Genomic DNA, 7,500 nt, shown 5'->3' with positions numbered 1-7,500 from the left:
CCTGACCTCCCTTCGCTTCCGTTCTCCTGTCCTCTCCAGCCCCGTGGTTCCCGAGTGCTTCTCCTCCTTTCCTTCTTATACCGCTTACTCTCCCTTGCCTCTTCACACACTTCACAGGCCCTCTCCCCTGTGGTGTACAGAGAGAGATCACCCAATTGGCGAGGCATTATTGTCACCCACTTGGCGTGATCCTCCAGAGCAAAAGCCACCAGACTTGAACTTGATTTTGATACTCTTTGACAACAAACTACACAGAGAGCTCCGCCAATTTCTCGTGGTTCGCTGCGACAATTGGCCAGGCCTTCTCTTGTAGTAAGTGCCCCACTACCGCTCCCTTGGAGAGCGAGGTTACAAACCAGGTCTGGACCCTCTGGCCCTGGACATAGTTTGTGGCCACGCACCAAGGGCGACTTTTCGGTGCCTAACTCTTGCCCTCTCCTTTTGACTTCCTGGTGCAGCCTGGGCCTGCGGGAAACGTCGATTTCCAACATTCGCCTGGGCTGCGGTGACGTGATCACACCCCCCTTGTAGCAGGATTGGGGTGCAGACGTTTACCACACCAAAACTCCGAGTTCAGCCCACCCAGGGGGATCTCCTGTCCTGTGGTGCTGAAGGGTCGAGTGTAGGGATCAGAGCTTTTTTTTTTTTTTTTTTTTTTTTTTTTTTTTTTTTTAGGCCCTTCTTAAGACTTCACCCAGAGAGTAGGTTTAAAGATAATCCCCGAAAGGGGACCAATCTGTTTCCAACTCTCTAAATGACCACAAAATTAATCAGACCATGGCATTCACCCTGGGGTCTTTCAAGGCTGCAGGGGGGCGAAAGAAAAAACAAAAGCAGGCCGAACGTGTCCGGCCTGCTGAACCGAGCAAGGACAAGACAGAAACACCAAACACAAAGTCTGTCCATGTACACCAGACTGAGGGAAACCTGAACTCCCCTCAGTCAAGAAGGGACTCCAGCTGAACCAGCCAAACCAGCTGCCCCCACTTCTAAAGGCCTTAAACCCCTGCAAAGGGGAGGTGTGAAACGACGAAGGGTGGAAACTGACTCTGAAGAAGAGGCAGAGCACACACCAAGTCGACTAACGCGGTTTAAGGTACCAAAAAAACCTGAAGACTTCGACAATGCATACCAGCTGGTAAGGGCATTGGAGAAGGAAAGAAACGTAAGACTATCAATCCGAATCTCAAGAGATGAGGGCATGATCATTGCCCCCAAAGACAAAGCCACCATGAACTTCCTGCAGGAAATCAAGGTGCTAAAAGACGGGAGAAAGGTGTGTATCTCACCACTGACCTCCCAAGAGAAAAAGTCCAAGATGGTGCTACTTGGCTTTCCACTAGGTTTCGACGTGGAGGTGATCATATCTCTCCCACAAGTGGTGGAGGCTTCCCGCATGACCAAAAGGAAGTCTCCAATCAGGCAAGTCCTGGTTATCCTCAAGGGAGCCCCAATCACCAACCTTGATCTGGGTAACTGGGGCACATACAAGCTCAGGACATATGTGCCAGAGCCCTTGAGGTGCTTCACGTGCCAGAAATTTGGGCATCACCAGGCCAACTGCAAGGCCAAAGCCAAATGTGGTGTATGCAGCGAGGCACACGAAACCGAAGTGTGTATAAAAGCACACAAAGATGACCAGAAGGACACAACAGCCAAGTGTCCAAACTGTGCCAAAAAGCATCATGCCTGGTGCCTGGCTTGCTCTGTCAGGAAACAGGCAGTGATTAAAAAGCAGGAGCTAGCCAAAAAGCGACCTGACTTTGTCCCTGCGCCCCCAGGCACCTACGTCTGGGGCAAAAACAAAAAACAAAACCAAGAAGAAAAGACTCCCCGACTTCCTAAGAGGAAGGAGTCGCCCCCACAGCGAAAATTGGATACCTCTAACAGAACCCAATAACAATAATGAAAACGTGGATGTGCTAGAGGCAAGGCTAATCCAGGCCATAAACCAGGCAGCCTCACAAACCATCCCCAAAACTCGCCCATGGTCCAGAACTCACAAAAACACCTGGTACTATAATGACGAGATCAAAGAGGTCAACCACAGGATTAATATGTGTAGAAAAAACTTCCGACGGCAAAGATCTCCCGACAATCTGGCCCTGTTGAGGGAAGCTGTCGTGGATGCGAAGGAAACTGCCAACAGAGTAAAGCAGGAAAAATGGCTGGAATGGTGCCAAACTTTTGGGCACCAGACCAGCCTTACAGAGTTGTGGAAACGGGTCAGGCAAGCGACAAACCGCCAAGCCCCGAAGATTGGTGCTTAAGTTCTCTGCCAGAACCAGCACCAACAATCTGCCTCCAATGATGAGAGAAAAACAAAACTTAAATCCAGAAAGACTTGCTCTCATAAGAGACAAGGCACTCGAAGCTGATGAAACGGATGCCCTGTTCTCTCTTAGGGAACTAAGAAAATCATACAAATCCAGTTCTGGGTCAGCACCGGGATCTGATGGGATCTCTCACTCCATCATTTCGCATCTAGGCCTTGCAGGAGAACTTGCATTCTTGCAGGTTATCAACAAATCCTGGCAAACAGCCACGGTGCCCCAGAACTGGAAACAAGCCACAATAGTTCCCATCCCAAAACCAAAGGAGCCTGGCAAGTACCGTCCCATCTCTCTTCTCAGCTGCCAGGGTAAAACAGCTGAGAAGATGGTACTCAACAGGCTCCGATGGAAAACGGGTCCCCCCCATGAACACCTGCACAGGTTCACAAGGGGTAAGAGCACTGCTCATAGCATTTCCACACTCTTAAGTACAATCTGCACCTCGCCCGCCGTGGTTGTCTTCCTTGACCTGGAGAAGGCTTTTGAACTGGCAAGTCCGCTTGCCATTCAAGAGACCCTAATCCACAAAGGAGTCAAAGGCAGACTCTTGGCCTGGATAGCTGACTATTTTAAAAATAGATCAGCAAATGTCAGATTTCAAGGCCACCTCTCACAGCACATGCCACTTGAAAATGGAACTCCTTAGGGAGGGGTTCTTAGTCCAGCCCTGTTTAATACCCTCATGTCCAACATACTCGACATTCACCTGCCAGAGGGATGCAAGATCATCTCTTATGCAGATGACTTGGCAATCATAGCTTCTGGCAATCACTGCCTTACTAGAGCTCAGCATTGTCTGAACCTGGTGTCCGAAGAGTGTTGTAGGACGGGTCTAAAAATATCACAGCAGCAAAATCCAAAGCAATGGCACTGAGAACCAATGTCAGAAACAAAAAACTCACTATACAGGGTATGGATCTGGAATGGGTGAAGGACTATCTATACCTTGGTGTATGGATAGGACACACACTCACTTTCAAAAAGGAGATCCAATACCTGCTAGACAGAATCAAGGAAAGACTGTCAGTCATGAAAGTCATGACAGAGAGACACATAGGAGCAGGAGACAAAGTACTAAGATCATTCTATGTACATGCTGTCCGTCCTATTATTGACTATGCATCTGTCGCCCTCATTGCTTCCAGCACAACATTAAAAGAAAAACTGGAAACAATACAAAACGAAGCAGCCAGGATAATTCTAGGTGCACCTAAGTGGACAAAGGTCATCAACCTCCTCATGGAAGCTGATTTACCGTCCATGGACACCAGAATTGATCTAATGGCAGCACAGTTCCTTTCCAAGGTCCTGCAGGCACCCACAAACTCCTATTTAAGACAAAGAGTTCTCAGACGCCTACAAGATTACCAGTTGTTTGCAGACAATTCCTGGCTCACACATACAGCCCGAGTTTTGATACGCTTTCAGCTAAAAGATTCATTGCTTGCCAAGGGTATGGACTCCCCTCACCCTGATTACAAAGAACCCCCGCCGTGGGCAAACGAAATGATCAAATTCTCAATACTAAACCTCACAATGAGAAAAGATCAATATTCCATGCCTAGCCTAAATGCACAACCACAAAGGGTCATTGTTCAAATAACTCCTCCGGGTAGTATAACTTACTACACGGATCCGTGGATCCAATAAACCATACTGCAGGTGCCGGCTTTGCAACAAAGGATACCACAGCATCCATTAGGGTCACTGACAATGCCTCAACGCTTCAGGCTGAAACGGTTGCGATCGTGGAAGCATTGACACTCACGTCCCTGAGGGGAGGGCACGTTGTCATTCATACAGATTCATGAGCAACTATTGACAGATTACAGCATAGCATGCCCCCAAATAACATCTACCTCTTGACAACAGTACTAAACAGAGCCCAAAGAATCCTTAGTCAAGGTAGAAGAATCATCATAAACTGGGTCCCAAGCCACATAGGCATACAAGGGAACGAGCTTGCTGATAAACTAGCCGAAAAGGGCAGGGGTATGCCCCCATCCTCCATGATCGTTAAACCCAGGCTATCAGCCACTGGCCCTTCCTCCAAATACAAAAAGAGGTACCGAAGTCATACTATTCAGACTAAGACTAGGTTACCAATGCGCTTGGCAAATTATTAACAATGAGACTGGGAGGTTATGTAAACACTGCGGCGAGCCTAACGCTACCCTGTTACATTACTTGCAGAATTGTGTACACACACAATTTCTGAGGCAGGGACCACCCACCACAGCCGCCGGGCTGGTAACATGCTTTCTCTGTGGCAGCTGGATCGCTTGCTTGTAATCCAGCCACCGCGATAAGCATGCAGTTCAAAGGAAACATCTGAGTTAGCTATAAATAGTTAACACAGGCCGGGCCACTCCAGAGAAAAGGCCCGGGCAAAGCATGACTTTGCAAATCTAATTGAACTGAACTGAACCTTGCCTCTTAAGCCTCCAGGCTAGTACAGTGGTAACATGTCGGCTTCTCATCCGAGGGGTCGGCGGTTCGCGCCCCGCCCAGGCGTGGGAAGTTGCAATTGTCGCCCGGAGGTTACTGCTGTGGCTGTGCACCACGGTGGGTAAGAACTAAGCTCTGTCGCGTCAGCACTCGCTGACACACGTTGATCGAGTCGACATTAGTCGGCACAAGCCGGGCTCCCCCTATAGCCCGGGCGAGGCTCAGCTTCGCATATCGGACTTATCCTTATCCTTGCCTCTTCGGACCCGAAGATGGAATCGAGGACGATTCCGAACTGTTGTCTCACTTTCCTCAATAAATTTAGTTTGTGCATTGTGGGTTTTTCTTCCATATTATCAACACGGTACTGTGTTTTTCATTGCATCATGGACCCCACGGTTAAACGAAATCTTCTCTCGTTCCTGTTTGCCTCCTTCCCCGACCTAGTTCCTGCCTTTCGCGTTTTTGAGGATTCTGGCATCGCCACGGCCCGACGGAAGAATCAACTGCGTTTCCTCCGAGACTGCCTCGAGGAGCAGGTGCTCCCTTCCTTGATCGGCAACCTTTTGAAGCACTCGGATGGAGGATCTCCTTTTTCTGATAATGCTCGTTCCCTCCTCCTTGAACGGATCCGCGCTGGTAAGAGGGATGTCGAGCTTTCCTACTATCGCTCGCGGGTTCGTTCTGACCTCCTGAAGGAACGACTCCCTGGTCATGTCTTCCAGCTCTTAGCTGACATGGCCCACGATTCTTCCCGGTTCCTCACCACTACCCATACCCGCTTTCTCTCCCAGAAACTCTCTAACCTCACCTCCCGTAGTCCCTGGTCCCGCTTCTCCCTTGCCGACGCGGTTACGAACCTTTCTTCCCTGTCCTTGACCCCTCACCAACAACAACTCCTTGGCTTCGGTCTTTCCTTTCCTCTCCGCCCTCTTCCCCTTACCTCTATTGACATCATTTCTTCCTTTGACCGGTTCATCTCCGCTCATAGGAACTCCTTGCCTGATGTCTCCCTCCTTCGTGGGGCCTTCCTTCCGGCCCTCGAGTCCCTCCTTCACCCCAACCCTTCCATCCCCAGGCGTTACCGTGAGGCCCTTCACAGCCTGCATAGGGAGGATGTCACCATTTTGCCTTCTGACAAAGGTAACTCGGTGGTGGTCCTCGACCGAGCCTCCTACCTGCAGAAGGCCCAGGACTTGTTAGGTGATGCCTCCACTTATGCCCCCCTGACCAGTGACCCTCGGGAACGCATTGCTGCCACTTTACACCGTCTGAGAGAGCTTGCAGCCTGTTTCCCGGAGGCGAACCTTTACCAGAGGTTCAAGGTCGTTAGCCCTCGCCTCCCTCATTTCTATGGGCTTCCTAAAACCCATAACCTGGCCGTGCCTCTACGCCCCATCATCTCCTCCCGGGGATCGGTGACGCACCCTCTGGTGGCTTGGCTGGCTAAGTCTCTCACTCCCCTTCTCGGCACATTCTCTCCTGCTCACCTTCGCCATTCACAGGACTTCATCTCCCGTGTCCGCGTTGTCTCGCCGGCGTCCATGCTAAGCCTGGATGTCGACTCCCTGTTCACCAAGGTCCCGCTAGATGACGTCCTCGCTTTCCTTCAGAGGAAGCTCCCTGCCGAGGATCCTCGTCTTCCTCTTCCCACCGAAATCTTCCTCCAGCTGATTCGTCTGTGTGTGGAGTCGAATTCCTTCTCCTTTGAGGGTCGTTTCTACTCACAGATGTTCGGTGTTGCCATGGGCTCTCCTCTCTCCCCTGTTCTGGCTAACCTGTACATGGAGTTCTTCAAGTCGGAGCTCCTCCCTTCCATCTCCACTCGCCCTTCCATGTGGCTGAAATATGTCGACGACGTCTTCGCTCTCTGGGCCCATGACCCTGCCCTGTTTCCTGATTTCCTGTCGCAGCTGAATTTTCTCTCTCCTTCCATTCGCTTCAAGGTGAAATGGGAGGTTGACGACAAGCTCCCTTTCTTAGACACTTGTCCATCGCTCTGATGATCATTTCTCCTTTTCTATATACAGGAAACCTATGCACAGTGGTATGTACATACACTTCTCGTACCATCCAGTGCATGTGAAGAGAGGGGTTGCCACCTCGCTGTTTCTTCGTGCCCTCCGCATCTGTGACCCCCAGTACCTGGATGGAGAGATTGACTTCCTTCGTCGTTCGTTCTCCAAATTGGGCTATCCTCGCCATGTCCTCGCGTTATCCAGGGCGCGGCGTACCTTCTACCATGACTCCCCTCCCAATGAGTCTCCTCACCTGTCTGTCCTCAGCCTGCCTTACACTGAGGAGATCTACTCCCTCCGTCGGCCCCTGCCGTCTCTCAACTGCAGACTCTCCTTTCGCCAGGTGAATACTCTCCGTCGTAACCTGGTTCACGCCTGCCCTCCCTCGAAGGTGGGCACTTATGCTGTTCCGTGTGCCTCCTGTGATAAGCAGTGAAACAGGCTTACTAAGGCCAATCTTACTAAGCGTCTGTCTCAGCATAAGTACGCTGTATCCAGGGGGCATAGCAACAACGCCCTCTTCTGCCATCAGTGGGACACTGGCCATCAGATGGACTGGAAAGCAGCACGCATTCTCTTCCCTTCCGCTGATGTCCATGCTCGCAGACTGGTGGAATCTTCTCTGATTAAGCTGCTGCCCAATTTCAACTTGAACAGCGGTTTCTCTCCTGCCGACAGCCTCCTCGCTTCCCACATCCTTC

The sequence above is a fragment of the Penaeus vannamei genome, chromosome 7, assembly GCF_042767895.1.
Source record: "Penaeus vannamei isolate JL-2024 chromosome 7, ASM4276789v1, whole genome shotgun sequence".
Classification (NCBI taxonomy): Eukaryota; Metazoa; Arthropoda; class Malacostraca; order Decapoda; family Penaeidae; genus Penaeus; species Penaeus vannamei.
This window is presented reverse-complemented; position numbering follows the sequence as displayed.